The following is an 18704-nucleotide window of genomic DNA, read 5'->3' on the forward strand; positions in this document are numbered from 1 at the left end:
AGCAGCAATCAGCAGTTGAAACAATAACAAAGCTTACTTCCCGCCGCTGTTTCGGTAAAAAGCTGAGGGATGTAACCACTGTCAAATTCATAGACAGAGCTATGGATGCAAGGACTGACCATCCATGATATCAAAATGTAGTGTTATGCATGTTTTGAGGCTATATAGTGTTTGTTTACATTTACTTTGTTTACAAACATTGAAGTAAAGCTTATATTTTGGGATCTGAAATGGTACGACTGTTGAGACATTTATAAGTTATATTCTTCAAGAATCAATGGGTACACATTATTCATTTATAAGTCCAAAAATGTATGTAGCAACTGCAGATTGCCCCTTTAATCCTTATTGAGGCTTCATAATCCTATAGAGCCCTTATGGTTATAAAACTCCATTAGACAGGGGGCTTAGCTCCAGGTCTGCTACTGCTTCCTGCTTCTATGTACTGCCCCCAAGGACCTGTGACAGAGGCACTATGGCCTTAACCAAACCTAGACGTTGCTGGTTTCTATATTTCTTTAGCCATTCCTTTTTAAAAGAGAGGCCATTTTCTTTTGTAGTCTGTGCCACAAGAGTAAACACTAGTCTTTGACTCTAAAAGTATGCTTAGCATTTAATCGTTGGGAAAAAACATCTGTGTTTCTCGTAACTTTTTTTTTCCTTATCTGAACTCTGAGATTAAGCGGTCCTGTGTTGGTTTCCATGGTGCCGTGATGCGTCACACTAGTCGATATCTGATTGGCTGATTCAGGGTCGTTGCCATGTGTCCTCCTGTCTGACACAACAGGAGCACAAATGGGTTTCAATGATTTTACTGAGTTACTGAGTTGCGAGGTCAGAGAGTGTGGGTGTGTGTGAGATGTGGAAATGAGTGTGTATGAGCAGGAAGAGGTGCAGAAAGCCAGAGGAAGTGTTCATTGTGTCCGTCTCAACCAAACGGGAAAAGGTAGAATAGAAAGGTGGGAATAAAACAATGCTGAGCAAGCCTCAGAACTAACCTCCGTCCAACGCTGTGCTACATCTTAGGGTGTGATGAAGTGTGTGTGTGTGCATACTTGTGGTAGGAGTCACATTTTAACTTAAGTTAAGGTTGACTTTCCAACCATAGTGGGTTCTTTTTACACATCATAGCGTAGCATACTTCAGACATAAAAAGATGCCTAGGTGTTATTAGAAGATTTAGGGCTAGATTCGATCCGTATCACAGAAGTAGGATATCGCGGAAGATCTGAGTTATAGCTTGATTTAAATTTCAAGGCAATGTTCCGGCATTCGCGGATACTACATTCACGGTAAACGCTGCATGTCGGCTCAATCGAAAATTAACTTTACATTTTAACGCGGATCTTCCTAGATACTGCCACGATACGGATTGAATCCAGCCCTTAAATTAAGTTAGCTCAAGGATTATGCCCATCTTCCATGTTTTTATCAGACTGTTTTTAACATGGATATGTATCAGTCGACTTGACGTGCTTTTGGTGTCATTTTCAACTGAGAAAGTATCAGACACACTGAACCAGGAAATGAAAGCTTGTGAATCCAAAAGTCAAGCATTTATATATATATATTTTTTGTTTAGTGTTTAAAAGAGTATCTTTGGAACCAACAGCTGAATACAACTGGCTATATGTAAGCTCTCTTGTTGGATTCAGTTAGATTTTTGACAATGAAGAAGAGGAATGTTTCATAGATTATAATTTGCCTAGCATTGTAATATGTATGAGGGTGAATGCATTATATGTAAGCAGCTTGTAAATAATAAAAATATTGTGCATAGTGAAGATTGTGTAACGTGTGTTTGAGTGAGAGAGAGAGAGAGAGAGAGAGAGAGAGAGAGAGAGAGAGAGAGATTGCCTACCTTTCATTCTGTCTGCAAGTCGTTTTAGGTCAGAGCTGTGGTAAACTAAAGGCAACAAAGTGATGCTTTGATATACTTTTTTAATGCTCTAATGACTTGCATTAAGACCACTGGTTGGTAATTAAGATGTTTCAGGGCATAGTGACGACTGTTTTGCTTTAGTTTTGAGCTTTTGACTGGTCTGCTAAACGGGACATTAGCATGAGTAAAGCACAGCACAAATCAGTAAAAAAAAAGTATGCATTAATTGCGCTGTAGTTTACACTGCGGGGAAAATATATTCTGTGCACAAATATCCCTTGCCGAGTACCCAACAACCGGATGTTCTGGTTTTCAGGGGAAATGGAAAGAGAGCGTTTGATACGACTTCCGCTTTTGGACATTAACAAGGCGATACTCCATCTTAACTCCGCCTCCACGTTTACTGGATTGGTTGAACAGTGCAGAAGATAACAGTTTGTACCCCCCTTTTTTTTCTGTCAAGACCAGTATTTGGGATCTAGTTTTAGGCGTTTCTTTTACGCCTGCTATGTTAGGTTAGTTCGCATATACTGTAACTGCATTTCGCTTCTTCAAGTATTTTCTTGGATAAACGAGTATAACGGTTTTAATATATTTACTCAAAACAGTTGAGCGAGAGATTGCTCAGTGGTCAAGCAACAATACAAAGAGAGAAACATCTGTCAAAAGTATCGCTCTTTTGGTGCTTTCAAGACAACTGGGAACTCGAAAATAACCTAGATCAAATCATTACTTCGGTCATTGGGAAAGTCGAAGCTCTCGAAAGATGGCCAAGTTTCCGACTTGGAATTCCGACATCAAAACGATTTTTCCCAGTCTGATCTCGTTTTTTCCTGAGTACATTGTTGTCTTGAACGCACTGAAGTCAGAGAGTCCCAGTTCCCAGTTGTTTTGAATGCAGCAATATGTCTAGCCTACGTCACAGTCAGCTGGTGAATTCCACTCCAAATCTCGAGGAGACTTGACTTTCCACCGCGGCAAAAAAAGAAAAACGTATCTCCACGGAAATATTTGCTCCACTGAATTCTGGATAGGCTAGTTCAACGGTTGGACTGTGCAAACGTTTTTTTAATTCAGACACTTGATGTGAGGTTGATTTATTTTGTTAATTCGGGAAATGTACGGATAAAATAACAAGGAGAGGTTTCGCGTGTTGGACGGAGAGGTAAGAGTTGCTAACGTTGCACTTGCACAATTTTTCAATTTTTCTTTAGCAAATTGTTTGCTTTCCATTTCATAGTAAATTGTTTGTAACATTTGCACACACTTTTGCGTTTACAAAGTAAGTTGTAGTTGCCTTGTCAAAATAATGTTGGTTTGTATTAACAATATTGTCAAACCGCGAGTTGCACACTGATTTGGCAGCGTGGTGATGCGGCTCAATTAGTGAAATTGACTATCGATGTTAGGCTACTTGGCGAGGCGTCCTAGGCTACAGCCCAAAGCCACATTTATCAAATTGCTTTGTTTTGTTTCCGATGCTTACAGAAAATGGCAACCGAGCACATCCAATTCACTGAAAACAACTGTGTTCACACCATTCCAGCTGTTTCCATTCGTGTAAATTTTTTTTATCTCTTCTGTCCCCCCAAAAAAATTCTCAGCGTTTTTATTTAAGTGCTGACCTTTGGGATGGTGAAAGGGGGTGTGTGTGTGTGCCCCTGCCAGAGAGAGGCAGCCGTGCCAGAGAGAGGCAGGCTGGCTAGAGTAGACAACACAAGATATTTCACCTTGGCTTGGGTACATTTTAAAAGCAGCGTGTCAGTTTCAATTTCATGGTTTGGTTTCCATTTTTGTACACAAGCATCCTGAACAGGAGCCCTTGGAGAGAGGGGGAACACATGGAGGCAGTTATGTGGTTAATCTCAGGGTGTGTCTAGTCGGCTTTACAGACCGTGCCAAAGAACGGATGTATGATCTAAAAGTAGAATAGTTGATTTATGAGTTATCCTACTTTTTTTGTTTTGTTGACAAGACAAGGAAATTGTTTCAGGGACAGTGGTCTTGATTTTGACATTGGAGCACATTTTCTAACCATGGGTAATAGAGAGCCTGTTGTTCATTGTTACAAGTCCTGCTTCAGGAATAGCTGTACATGTGGGTAACATCCCTCCCCTCTTACTGTTTGAAAATGAATAGCCCAGTCAATGTGGGGGTGACATATTTTGACAGGACCACTTTTGGAAAAAGCCCTCCCAGTTGTTACTGCACCAGAGGGGGCTGTGTTTGTATAAGATCTACTGCTAGAGCACACACAGAGTACACAGAGTACAGGGACATTCCAGTTTGTTCTGCATGTTCCCTACAGAACCTCTCCTCGCGTCATTACTGGTATGGCATTCCAGAGGCAGGAGTCACGAGCAGAACACACTGACCCTACCCCTCTCTGTTAGACCTGCATAGCTGAGAAAAATTAGACCGCTTTAACTCAATTTCATGTTGTTGGGAATGTTGATGGGAGGGAAGATAAAGGTCAGGGCATGTCTGCTAGGTCTCTGTATCTGTTCGGACTGTTATTGTGGGAACTGCTTAGACAGTTCCTATGTTGGACTTCCATGGCGATGGAGACACAATTCTGCCCCCCCCTAGATCATGTTCCACTGCAAGGTATAGTTGGACAAGACACCAGTCTGGGCTGGGAGGGTGTAGCGACAGAGAGCACTCGCACACAGTCAGTCTGTGTGGTTTCCGAAGGATGGGCTGGTTGAGTCACAGGCTGTAAAGAGAATAAGAGACTACTGGTGGAAAATTACATGTCATGCAGAGTGATTATGTAGCTCCAAGTGTGTGTGTGTGTGTGTGTGTGTGTGTGTGTGTGTGTGCAGCTACTAGCTACACATCAGACAATGTATTCCGTAAATATTTGCCAAAGACAATGTATGGGGAAATCTGTTTCAATTACATTAACATTTACATTTTCGTCATTTAGCAGACGCTCTTATCCAGAGCGACTTACACATTGGTGCATTCACCTTATGATAGCCAGTGGGACAACCACTTTACAATAATTTATAAAAAAGAAAAAAAGAGGTGGGGTTTCAAGTGTCTCCGGAAGGTGGTGAGTGACTCTAAACGTGCCTTGTCTGTTTGCACAAACGTGCGTGAGCTCACGCATGGGGATACTATTTGTTTGGATCAAATAAGTCCTGGATGATTTCACTTGTTTGGCTGCAGTAGTGGAGATGATGAGGTTAGGGAGTGGGCCATGTGAACCACTTTTTCCCTTTCATCATATAAAGGATGGCATGTTGTGACTTCTCAATGCATTCAGGCATTATGTAACAGCTCTGATTGGAAGCAGATTATTGTAGAACGTGTACAAAACCAAATAGCCAGTAGGTGGTGTTTGCTGCAATGTCTGTCACACAGATGGCCCTCTGGACCTCATTGAAGACCGAATGCGGCCCCTGTGTCAAAATTAATTTGACACTCCTGATCTAGGGAGTCGGACAACTTCATCCTATCGTCTTGCTCCCACACAAAGACCACACTCTCTCTGTAACATGGTCTCATGGTCATTTCAACACAACTTTTAAATCTGATTAGATTCTGAACAAGAGAAGATGTGGAAACGACAGCAGAGCCTTAGTTCAGCTGTAGCTAATCTGGCCCAATTAAACTGTGTGAAAGAGGGGTAGACGTTATATTAGGAAATGATCATGCCATGTTGCCCACAGCGGATTACTGCCTACCTTCATTTGCATGTTAATGGCTAAAAGATGCATTAAGAAAATGACTAGGCTATTTTAAGTGTGAGCGTGGGTTAGAACATTACACTATATGAGGTGTTGGGTTAAAATCTCTCTCTCTCTCTATATATATATATATATATATATATATATATATATATATATATATATATATATATATATATATATATATATATACACACACAGTGGGGAGAACAAGTATTTGATACACTGCCGATTTTGCGGGTTTTCCTACTTACAAAGCATGTAGAGGTCTGTAATTTTTATCATAGGTACACTTCAACTGTGAGAGACGGAATCTAAAACAAAAATCCAGAAAATCACATTGTATGATTTTTAAGTAATTAATTTGCATTTTATTGCATGACATAAGTATTTGATACATCAGAAAAGCAGAACTTAGTATTTGGTACAGAAACCTTTGTTTGCAATTACAGAGATCATACGTTTCCTGTAGGTCTTGACCAGGTTTGCACACACTGCAGCAGGGATTTTGGCCCACTCCTCCATACAGACCTTCTCCAGATCATTCAGGTTGCGGGGCGGTCGCTGTGCAATACGGACTTTCAGCTCCCTCCAAAGATGTTCTATTAGGTTCAGGTCTGGAGACTGGCTAGGCCACTCCAGGACCTTGAGATGCTTCTTACGGAGCCACTCCTTAGTTGCCCTGGCTGTGTGTTTCGGGTCGTTGTCATGCTGGAAGACCCAGCCACGACCCATCTTCAATGCTCTTACTGAGGGAAGGAGGTTGTTGGCCAAGATCTCGCAATACATGGTCCCATCCATCCTCCCCTCAATACGGTGCAGTCGTCCTGTCCACTTTGCAGAAAAGCATCGCCAAAGAATGATGTTTCCACCTCCATGCTTCACGGTTGGGATGGTGTTCTTGGGGTTGTACTCATCCTTCTTCTTCCCCCAAACACGGCGAGTGGAGTTTAGACCAAAAAGCTCTATTTTTGTCTCATCAGACCACATGACCTTCTCCCATTCCTCCTCTGGATCATCCAGATGGTCATTGGCAAACTTCAGACGGGCCTGGACATGCGCTGGCTTGAGCAGGGGGACCTTGCGTGCGCTGCAGGATTTTAATCCATGACGGCGTAGTCTGTTACTAATGGTTTTCTTTGAGACTGTGGTCCCAGCTCTCTTCAGGTCATTGACCAGGTCCTGCCATGTAGTTCTGGGCTGATCCCTCACCTTCCTCATGATCATTGATGCCCCACGAGGTGAGATCTTGCATGGAGCTCCAGACCGAGGGTGATTGACCGTCATCTTGATTTTCTTCCATTTTCTAATAATTGCGCCAACAGTTGTTGCCTTCTCAATCCCAGCCTTGTGCAGGTCTACAATTTTATCCCTGATGTCCTTACACAGCTCTCTGGTCTTGGCCATTGTGGGGAGGTTGGAGTCTGTTTGATTGAGTGTGTGGACAGGTGTCTTTTATACAGGTAACGAGTTCAAACAGGTGCAGTTAATACAGGTAATGAGTGGAGAACAGGAGGGCTTCTTAAAGAAAAACTAACAGGTCTGTGAGAGCCAGAATTCTTACTGGTTGGTAGGTGATCAAATACTTATGTCATGCAATAAAATGCAAATTAATTACTTAAAAATCATACAATGTGATTTTCTGGATTTTTATTTTAGATTCCGTCTCTCACAGTTGAAGTGTACCTATGATATAAATTACAGACCTCTACATGCTTTGTAAGTAGGAAAACCTGCAAAATCGGCAGTGTATCAAATACTTGTTCTCCCCACTGTGTGTATGTGTGTATATATATATATATATATATATATATATATAATATACACACACACACACAGTGCCTTCGGAAAGTATTCAGATCCCTTGACTTTTACCACATTTTGTTATGTTACAGCCTTATTCTAAAATTGATTAAATAAATACATTTTTGCAAATGTATTAAAAATAAAAAGCATACCTTATTTACATAAGTATTCAGACCCTTTGTTATGAGTCTCGAAATTGAGCTCCGGTACATCCTGTTTCCATTGATCATCCTTGATGTTTCTACAAGTTGGAATCCAGCTGTGGTAAATTCAATTGATTGGACATGATTTGTAAAGGCACACACCTGTCTATATAAGGTCCCACAGTTGACAATGCATGTCAGAGCAAAAACCAAGCCTTGAGGTCGAAGGAATTGTTCCGTAGAGCTCCGAGACAGGATTGTGTCGAGGCACAGATCTGAGGAAGGGTCCCAAAAAATGTCTGCTGCCTTGAAGGTCCCCAAGAACACAGTGGCCTCCATCATTCTTAAATGGAAGACGTTTGGAACCACCAAGACTCTTCCTAGAGCTGGCCAAACTGAGCAATCTGGGGAGAAGGGCCTTGTTCAGGGAGGTGACCAAGAACCCTATGGTCACTCTGACAGAGCTCCAGAGTTCCTCTGTGGAGATGGGAGAACCTTCCAGAAGGACAACCATCTCTGCAGCACGCCACCAATCAGGCCTTTATGGTAAAAGGCACATGACAAGCGTCACATCTGGAGGAAACCTGGCACCATCCCTACGGTGAAGCATGATGGTGGCAGCATCATGCTGTGGTGATGTTTTTCAGCGGCAGGAACTGGGAGACTTGTCCGGATCAAGGGAAAGATGAAAGGAGCAAAGTACAGAGAGATCCTTGATGAAAATCTGCTCCAGAGAGCTCAGGACCTCAGACTGGGGTGAAGGTTCACCTTCCAACAGTACAACAACCCTAAGCACACAGCCAAGACAATGCAGTAGTGGCTTCGGGACAAGTTTCTGAATATCGTTGAGTGGCCCAGCCAGAGCCCGGACTTGAAACCGATCGAACATCTCTGGAGAGACCTGAAAATAGCTGTGCAGCGACACTCCCCTTCCAACCTGACAGAGCTTGAGAGGATCTGCAGAGAAGAATGGGAGAAACTCCCCAAATACAAGTGTGCCAAGCTTGTAGCGTCATACCGAAGAGGACTTGAGGCTGTAATTGCTGCCAAAGATGCTTCAACAAAGTACTGATTAAAGGGTCTGAACACTTATGTAAATGTAATATTTCAGTTTTTTTATTTTTAATACCTTTTGTTTTTGCTTTGTCATTATGGGGTATTGTGTGTTGAGTTGATGAGGGGGAGAAAAAAAAATGTAATTCATTTTAGAATAAGGCTGTAACGTAACAAAATGTGGAAAAAGTCAAGGGGTCTGAATACCCTCCAAATGCTCTCTTTTTTTTTTGGGGGGGGGGGGGGGGGATACAAATTCAATATACTTTAAGATGACAAGGAGCGTCTCAAATTCCTAAAACGATAGATGGATGACTTTTTTTGCTCATTTTGACAGCATGCAAATATGACCCATTTTCATTGCAGCCTCGTTGAAGACCGAATGCGGCCCCCGTGCAAAATGAGTTCTACTCCCCTGCACTGTATACACATTCAATCACACTACACTGACACAAAACCCACACACATTCACATATACTACATACGCACACACACGAGACACGCATACCGACACAACATACACACACACACTTTTACACATCATATGCTGCTGCTTCTCTTATTTTTACTACTCTTACTTTTTTACTCTTATTATATATCCTGTTGCCTAGTCGCTTTATATTTTTGTTCAGTAAAGCTACCTCAAATACGTCGTACCCCTGCACAGTGATCTGGTACTGGTACTCCTTGTTTATAGCTCCATTCTTGTGCATTTTAATCCTCTTGTGTTACTATTTTACTATTTTATCATACTGAACAAAAATATAAACGCAACATGTAAAGTGTTGGTCCCATGTTTCATGAGCTGAAATAAAAGATCCCAGAATTTTTCCATACGCACAAAAAGGTTATTTCTCTCCAATTTTGTTTACATCCCTGTTATTGAGCATTTCTCCTTTGCCAAGATAATATATCCACCTGACAGGTATGGCATATCAAGAAGCTGATTAAACATCATGATCATTACACAGGTGCACCTTGTGCTGGGGACAATAAATAGCCACTCTAAAATGTACAGTTTTGTCACGCAACACAATGCCACAGATGTCTCAAGCTGTTGCCAGAGAATTGAATATTAATTTCTCTATCATAAGCCGCCTCCAACATCGTTCTAGAGAATTTGGCAATACTTCCAACCTGCTTCAAAACCGCAGAACATTTGTAACCACGCCAGCCCAGGACCACCACATCCGGCTTCTTCACCTGCGGGATCGTCTGAGACCAGCCACCTGGACAGCTGATGAAACTGAGGAGCATTTCTCTCTGTAATAAAGCCCTTTTTGTGGGGAAAAACTCATTCTGATTGGCTGGGCCTGGCTCCCCAGTGGGTGGGCCTATGCCCTCCCAGGCCCACCCATGGCTGCTCCCCTGCCCAGTCATGTGAAATCCATAGATTAGGGCCTAATGAATGTATTTAAATTGACTGATTTCCTTATATGAACTGTAATTGTTGATTGTTGCGTCTATTTTTGTTCAGTATATAATTTAACTGCATCATTGGGAAGGGCTTCACTGTAAAGTCTACACCTGTTGTATTCAGAGCTTTGATGTGATTAGACTTGCCTGGCCTTGCCACGAGGCATCGCTAACAGTAGGGTAGCAAGCGTGAAAGTGTGGAGAGACGGGCTCTCTTCTGAGGTGAGGAGACGGGAGGTGTGTTGGGGCTGGGAATTGCCAGGGACCTCACGATACGATATGTATTGTGATTCTCACAATTCAATATGTATTGTGATTTGATGTTCCAAACATATTGCTCACTAGACGAGAGAGCATGATAATTTTAGTTTTGATCAGTCATGGAAATAAAAGTGGAAGAAAACACGTTGGCTCACTATTTAAAAAGATGGCGAACAAGCTATAGGATGAAAAGCACTGGATTTTTGGTGCAGGTACAGCCGACTAGCGGCGCTAACGCTACCTAGCAACAAAAAATGTAAACATTTTTATTTTATTTATTTTAGCGATACTTGGAGTCAAAGTATCTTTCAAAATAATATTGCAATATGAAGCGATCTCTTTTTTTCTCCCCCATTACTACTCAAGATACGATATTATCATGATACGATATGTATTGCGATTCTCAGGATTCTATATGTATTGTGATTCGATATTGCAATTTGATGTTCCAAACATATTGCTCACTATGTCTGCTGCAGAGAGACGAGAGCATGAGCATTTTCATGTGGATCAGTCATGGAAATAAGTGCTGAAAACATGTTGGCTCACTATTTAAAAAGATGGAGAACAAGCTATAGGATGAAAAATACAGTAGTGTTAGCGCAGGTACGGTTTTGACTAGATGGGATTCAGCTTTTGTCAGATTTGACTTTTGGTAACAGGTATGCAGAATTTACACTACAGGTTAGGAGAATTAACGTAGCAGGTTAGGAAAAGGCTTAGGGTTAGCCTCGTCACGAACCAGGCTTCCCTAAAATGGGAAGCCTGAGGAAGTCCATGGTACAAAGATGGCTAAATCAGTGACGCCACGCAACCTGTCAAAAAAATGCCTTGCTTGGGGGGAGCTCCAATAGTACTAACTAGATTAGTGTCGTAGGTGCAACAGTGCGTGTTGATGGCCGGGAAATCGCAGCTTAAAACCCAATCTAAATATGTTGAAGTATGTTAATACAAAATTCTCCAGACCTCCAAGGGTCAACGACATGATTTTGGAGGTATGGCAACGCGCAGAATAGGGTTAGGGTTAGCCAGAATGCCCAAAAATGCAACTTTTGACGTTAATTTGACAAAAGTTATACCCCTTCTAGCCATGACCTGCAGGTACAGCTGACCTAGTATTTGTTTAAAAAACTAAAACAAATCGGTACTTGTAGTCAAAGTATCGCTATAATATCGACCAAAATAATATTGCGATATGAAACGATATATTCCCCCATCACTACTCATGATGCGATACTTGGGTGCCAATACGATATGTATTACGATTCTCACGATTCGAAATGTATTGCGATTTGATGTTTCAAACATATTGCTCACTATATGTCTGCTGCAGAGCGACGAGTGAGTCATTGAAATAAGTACTGAAAACATGTTGGCTCACTATTTAACCATTTAGAACCCATAGTGGCCGTCAACGGCATTTCTTTAAATTAATATAGCGTCCGCGAATGGCCTTGGTTTTCTTACGATAAATCGTAGCCGGCCGCGACCGGGAGACCCATGGGGCGGCGCACAATTAGCCCAGCGTCGTCCAGGGTAGGGGAGGGAATGGCCGGCAGGGGATGTAGCTCAGTTGGTAGAGCATGGCGTTTGCAACGACAGGGTTGTGGGTTCGATAAAATAATGTATGCGCTAACTGTAAGTCGCTCTGGATAAGAGCGTCTGCTAAATGACTAAAATGTAAATGTAAAAATGTAATTATGAGGTGAGTGAAATAGCTAAGTAAACAGCAGATGTATGTTTGGTGTTGAAGTTTGATGCTGTGAAACTTGGGGAATAGCTCTCAGATTAGCAAATCCTGTCATGATCACTTGGTTGGTACAGGCGAGCACATCAGCGGTGGTGCAGGAGCTTGAATGATTGCTCATGGAAATAGTTGCAGTGTATAGCGGTATATCGTCAGCTAACTAATTGGTTGTTTTGTTTCTACCGATGTAATTCATATGGAAACGGCCCAAGCTGCTTGCTATAGCTAGCTAGCTAGCTAGTCTGTCAGGCAAGAAAAGTTGTGTGTTGGTAAAATTGGGCTCCGCTAGCGAAGCGTCAACCTCAGATGTCACTTTCACTAGCTAGCCACAGTCAAACGGCTAACTAGCCACCGAAATGGAAATTAGAGTAATTTGCGTGTATCTGTTGGGCTTAGGTCATGGTTTGGCATGTTTTGCTAGGTACAGATATTCATAGGCTACACATTGCCTCATTTTCCTATTATTTGACAGTTTAGCTGTCGTGTTAGGGTAGATGCCCGCGCAGTGGAGCTCATATGAAACTGAGTTGCGGTGTTATTTATTTACATAGCCAGCTAACAAGTTGCTTGTTTTGTCCTGTTTCTACCGATGCAATTAATTTGGAAACTGTCCCAGCTTCGTAACTAATCAACTAACATTGGCGAACTCTGTAGTTAGTCTGTCAGGCAAGAAAATGAGAATTGGAGGCAACATTGTGCTTCGCTCGTGATGCTGTCACTTGATCGTCTCCCTCCCTACAAAGACAACCAGCTAACTATGCCCATCAAATTAGATGAAGAATTATTCTAAACCTGTTTGGCTATATTGCACAGTGTAATCTTTTACTTTCAAAAACCAAAATAAATAAACAATAATTGATGTGTTGAATCTGTATACCGTTGTGCCACATACTTTGACTTCTTACCATCTATGAAAAGTAATCTGACCTTGGGTCTTGAAGTGTGTGTACCCTACATAGCCTTTTATGGTTATAATCTGACCCATCTATTCATGAATGTATTTTTGTGTACTCTATCCTGTCTGCTTATCCATCAGTCTGGCATACATATGTATACCATGAACTGAGAAACAATCTGGTCACTAAGGGCTTCATAAAATAATTTTGATTGATTGAAAGTGCTGTATAGCATTATGATGATACTGTTTACTGTGTATCGGTGGGTGGGTGGAATTGGAGGCATGTAACTATCACAATTTATTATGGAAACCCCTAAGAAGTGATTATTAGGAAGAGTGTATGTGTATGGTTGAGAAAAAGAGAGTAAGGAAGAGAGAAAGTGTGAGAGGGAGAGAGATGATGTTCCTGACCACAATTGTATCCTATTTGTTGCTCTGCTCCTCTCTCTCCCTCTGTTAGTCGGTTCCTCAAGGTCAGTGAAAGCGAGGGAAGTGATGTGGAGAGTCAGGGCTCAGCAGCAGAAGGCGGGGAGGAAGAGGAGTTTAGAGATGATAGGAGGGATAGAGATGTGGAGGGAAGAAGAACATGGAGAGGAGGAGGAAGCAGAAGGAGAGCACAGCCGAGAGGGGAGCCTACGTTTCCATGGAGTGCATCTGCCCCAAGTCCCACCATTCACACTTGTACCACACAGTCTGGGCCTAAAGTTGAGTGGCATGGGGATTTGGAGTCGTTTTTAAAAGTGGTACGAGTATGTTTTTTATTTCTTCAGATCTGGTGTTTAACACCAAGCTGTCCGCCACAACATCCAGTTTACTCAATTGTTGTCAAAGTAGGCTACTATTTCTACATTTTGTCAGACCTAGTCTGTACTAAGTTTTATTGAGAGGTTATCTACATTTTGAAATAGTCTCTGAATAGTTTGCATTTTTACATTATTACAGAAGTAAATAGCCTACTTTTGAATATTGTCCGTGGGTCACATTTTAATAATGTAATAATATTTAAAAGTATAATGTTATACTTGGTACATTGAGTGAGTAATTTAGTCAAATTTACTACAATTTAAATACTCTAGGGTTTTTTGTTGTGTTAATAGTTTTTTGATAGTGTCTTTATGCAATTGTTGACAATAAGTTTTTCTTATTGACATGAATGTGGTGTCATTAAAGAAGAGGTTGTGCTCTTTAAAAATAAGGTAACGTGTAATTGTTATTTGTTCTTTGTTTTTGAGCTGTGTCTGTTTGAAATGTGTGAGAAAATTAGCTTTATCTTGAAAATTCTCAGTAATCTACAGCAGCATTCTAACATTTTTATTGGGGTCGAAAGAGTTAAAAAGATTGAAAACAAGCTATAGGATGAAAAATAGAAGGAACCCTTCTAAAAGACAGAGAGCAAGAGGAGAGCTATTTTTAAAATGTATTTTTGTAAAGTACCCGGGTTTGACCACATCAGTGAGGTGATGTGTAGTCCAGCTCATCGAGGTGGCCAGGGCTCCATTGTGGATGCAGTCCATTGAAAGCACATACATTAACTTAAGTTAAACTGAATAGCAAGGGGATACAGAGGAGCCAATGTAGACAGAAGAGACATATTCAGCTCACATGTAAGTATCATGTGTGGATGCACTTATTGGGATCAGAGTTTTCTGATCAGCATATACAGATTTAAGTAAGACATTTAGACAATGCATAGCCTAATCATACCTGTAGACGGCTGTTTGTCAATTGATATACTGACATGAATGTCTTCTTGCAGACAGTCAGTCTCTGGCCTCCCGGTTTTAAGGTGTATTGAAAGCTGCCTTCTCCGCTTCACTTTGTGGTGGATTGTAAACACACACAGGTTTGCAACAGTTCTCCAGGTTTGCAACGTTGTATCATATCAGTCAGTCAGTGAAATGTCTGATCCTTCTGACTCTCCCCACTGTCTCCTATTGTTATTATTATTGTTATTATAATCCCCCTGCTCATTCCTGGGCTTAGACCACACAGATACACACACACACACACACACACACACACACATTCTCCAGGTTTGCAACATTGTATCATTGCTGCCTGACCAGGACCTCAGTCCCTGTGTCTGTCAAACACCACGTTACACCAAGAGCCTTGACAGTTTTGATGATCTCATCAGGGCACCATCCCACTTTTGACAGTCACAAAGACCCGGATTCATGTTCTAGTCAGGCACTAATACTGTATCTCATTAAGCTACAAAAATAAACTGATGCCTGTATAATTCTCTATACCCACCTTACTGAATGTATAAAGTAGCTCTACATGTCCCTAACTAGCCTAGCATTAATAATATAATAAGAAGAAAGAAAAATAAGCTAAAACAATAACATCTATACAGGTCCATTAACCCATAGCTAACAATAACAGTGATGATAGACAATCTGCTTGAATATCCTTGTCTAGCTTACACTACATGAGTAATGGTCACACACTCTTTAGACCAGCACAGCAGGATTGCAACTTCTACTAGTGTATTATCTGCTTCAACTTTCAATGAGTGTACAATAATATGGCTATTCAGTCATTTTGGGTCTCACCTGCTCCAAGCCTGAGCGAATCAAAGCTTGCTGCTTCTCGTATGGGACTGTGTAGAATCCGCTGAAAATCTGCAGCTTGCGTTCCTCCAACTTTCCACAATTCCTTCTGCATGTAACAGTATAGGCACACACTCTTCCCTAATGCAGGAAACAGTGTAACATTACCGATTTAGCCATGAATCATCAGGTGGATAGATGGATGTAAATGATACATTTATCCTGACTAATCTAGCAACCACTTTCTTGGATAGCCTATTAGTTGATATGTTTCGCTATAGCGAGTTACACAAGTGAGCCAACACAGAAAAACATAATGTCGTTAGCTAGCTAGGTTGATATACAGTTCTTCCACGTACTTTGCAACTCTGCCTAGGTCAGCATCCCGGAGCTGCCTCTTCACTGTTGACGTTGAGACTGGTGTTTTGTGGGTACTATTTAATGAAGCTGCCAGTTGAGGACCTGTGAGGTGCCTGTTTCTCAAACTAGACACTCTAATGTATTTGTCCTCTTGCTCAATTTCTAAGTGACTCCAAACTTTTGAACGGTAGTGTATATGCAGTTAAGTCTGGCCTGTGTGTTAATCGCCAGTTTGTTTGAGTGGGAGTCGTCTTGGTGTGTGAACAGCCATGAGAGGAAGGAACATGTGTGTCACAGATGTTGAGAAAGGCTGCAAGGGCAAGTCGGTTTTCCACACGCGTGTTTGTCTAAGTCGATCAATGTGCTGAGAGTAAAACATTTTAAGGGCAAACCAGGGAGGGATCAGAGACCGGAAGAGGGGGAGGAGGTAGAACCTCAGGGTTCTGTCTTGTGGGATTTTGGCACTCTTCTTTCCTCCTTCTGTCACTCTCCCTACCCCTTTCTCCCCCTTCACCGTTACTCAACAGCCTCCCTCTGTCCTATTTCTCTCTCCACCCTCTGGCTGTCTGGCTGCCTCTCCACCCATCCTCATCCTTAGCGGAGGGACGTCAGTGGTGTGTTGGCCACACCGTGGCAGGGATGGTCCACCCTCTAACCTGTTATTAAGTGCGTGTGTGTGCCTGTCCCTCCCTGCTGTCACACTGTAATTTAGCTCTGAAATAGCCCAGTTGAGAAAGATGAAAAGGGTGTGTGCAGTGCATTGTGGGATAGTCGAAGAGTTTATAAGATTGAGGCTTTCTACTGACTGAACACTGCCTGCCTGTTTGTCTCTCTCTCTCTCTCCCACCTCTCTCTGACTCAGACTAGGGATGGATGGACGTTTTAAATAATTCCACTATTCCAATAGTATCATGAAATGTTTTCGGATATCGGGATATTTTTTTGGCACTGTTTTTAACCTGAGCACTGCTGTGCGAGGGAGAGACCCTGCCACCCTATTGCTGGAGCAGGGGGTGGGGTTGGTGTGTGGGAGCTGACGGGAGGAAGAGAGATGCAGTAGCCAACTCAGCTACAGCCAAGACTAGCTAACTTGTAGCAGCCACAATGTTATTTATCATCCCATATAACAGTGCCTGTCTTGACTGGCGTAGCCTAGAGAAGCTAGCTAGCTACCTAGGCTAATTGCAGGCTACACGCTGCGGGGTCTGCCCAACCCCATTCAGAGATTGTTAAACAACATCCTACCTGTTGGTTGCTTGTTGTAGCATACTCCTTCTCATTTAACTCGGCTTACTTTAATTCCATAATTCCATCTTGAATTGCGTTGAACTCACCTCACTTCCTACACATTGAGCCTTTGACTATAGTGCTGCTTTGATTGGCCGACAAAAACAACAAGCTACAGACAGGTGTGAAGGCTGTCATTTTATGGGGTGCATGTCATAAAAACTACATTCAAAAGTTTTTTTTTATTAAATGAAGAATTTGTAATGTCATGGTATATCCTTGTAAGTAACAATGTCACATGGATATTTTTCATTGTTAAAGTAGACCTATCATTTTTTTTATTCTCCAAAAATGAATACTCACAAGTAATCTAATACTAACGTCCGTTCAGATATTCGAATATGTCCATCCCTAATTCAGACTCTAATACCATATTTGTGACCGAGGTAAAGGCTTTAACTAAAGCCCTAAAGTGAAGTGTGGCACATTTCTCCTGTAAGCTGCTTAAACGCCCACACCAGTAGAAATCCACTTTTTCAAGCTGAATGACGACGGCCAGAGCTTACCCATGATGTTGCACAATGATTTAAGTCAAAAAGTCATCGTTTTAGTCAAAGTATGATACATTTGTGCTTGAAGTGACAAATCCGTGTGAATGCGGTGGATTTTCCTATGAAATGACGTACAAATAATTTTCAGCCTACGTTTTATTTCAGGGCTGGGTTTTATTTGAACGTTACCACCCACCAGCATGGCATTGTTTATTAATCAGAAACAGCTACAAAGTTATTCCTCTTCACGACTGAGGTGAGCCAAACAGCCTTGTGTCCACTTGGTCGCCTGAGCTAATGGCGCAAATAACTTTAACTATGTTTTCGCACCTACACTATTTTTATCAGAAAATTATCATAAACCATTTGATAATTTGAAAATGTTCACCTTTTGCTTTTAACTAGTCTGTATAAAAAAAAATATATATACATTGCGCTCCAAAAGCATTGGGACAGTGACAATTTTGTTGTTTTGGCTCTGTACTTCAGCACTTTGGATTTGAAATTATACAATGACTTTGAGGTTAAAGTGCAGACTGTCAGCTTTAATTTGAGGGTATTTACATTCATATCGGGTGAACCGTTTAGAAATTACAGCATTATTTGTGCATAGTCCCCTCCATTTTAGGGAACCAAAAGTATTGGGGCAAATTCACTTATGTGTATTAATGTAGTCAAAATGTAGTATTTGGTCCCATATTCCTAGCACGCAATGATTACATCAAACTTGTGACGCTACAAACTTGTTGGATGCATTTGCATGTCTGGGTGGTATGGTATTTGTGCGTCTAACTTGCTCACTCATCATTATTCAGGACTATCCGTAATCATGGTAGCATCCACATTTAGAAACTGTTTAGAAACGTATTATATTCTTATTTACAAGAATAGTGACTCCAAAATGACAGTACATGATTTACTATTAATTTCTATTCGGCACAAAATAGTCTGAAAAACAAACAGCAAAATTAATGCATCCAACAAGTAATTTGTCATTGTCATTTGCCACGTGTATGGTCATGAGCAAAGTCATTGTAGCCTATCATTTCACTTCCCCTGTGAGAACCTTGAGCACGGGCTGACTTGGCTTTGCTGTACTGCAGCCGAAGC

At 41.5% G+C, this 18704-nt stretch overlaps 1 protein-coding gene across 1 annotated transcript in view; it reads left to right on the plus strand.

Moving 5' to 3' along the window:
- The first annotated feature begins 2856 nt into the window (after window positions 1-2856).
- LOC311111771 (kinesin-like protein KIFC3) overlaps window positions 2857-18704 on the plus strand; it is a 60501-nt gene continuing 44653 nt past the window's right edge. The window contains exon 1 of the mRNA XM_084154596.1: window positions 2857-3047. The gene's annotated coding sequence lies outside the window, so the exon portion shown is untranslated. The remainder of the gene's footprint in view (window positions 3048-18704) is intronic.

The sequence above is a fragment of the Coregonus lavaretus genome (genome assembly GCF_964263955.1).
Source record: "Coregonus lavaretus genome assembly, chromosome: 37".
Lineage (NCBI taxonomy): Eukaryota > Metazoa > Chordata > Actinopteri > Salmoniformes > Salmonidae > Coregonus > Coregonus lavaretus.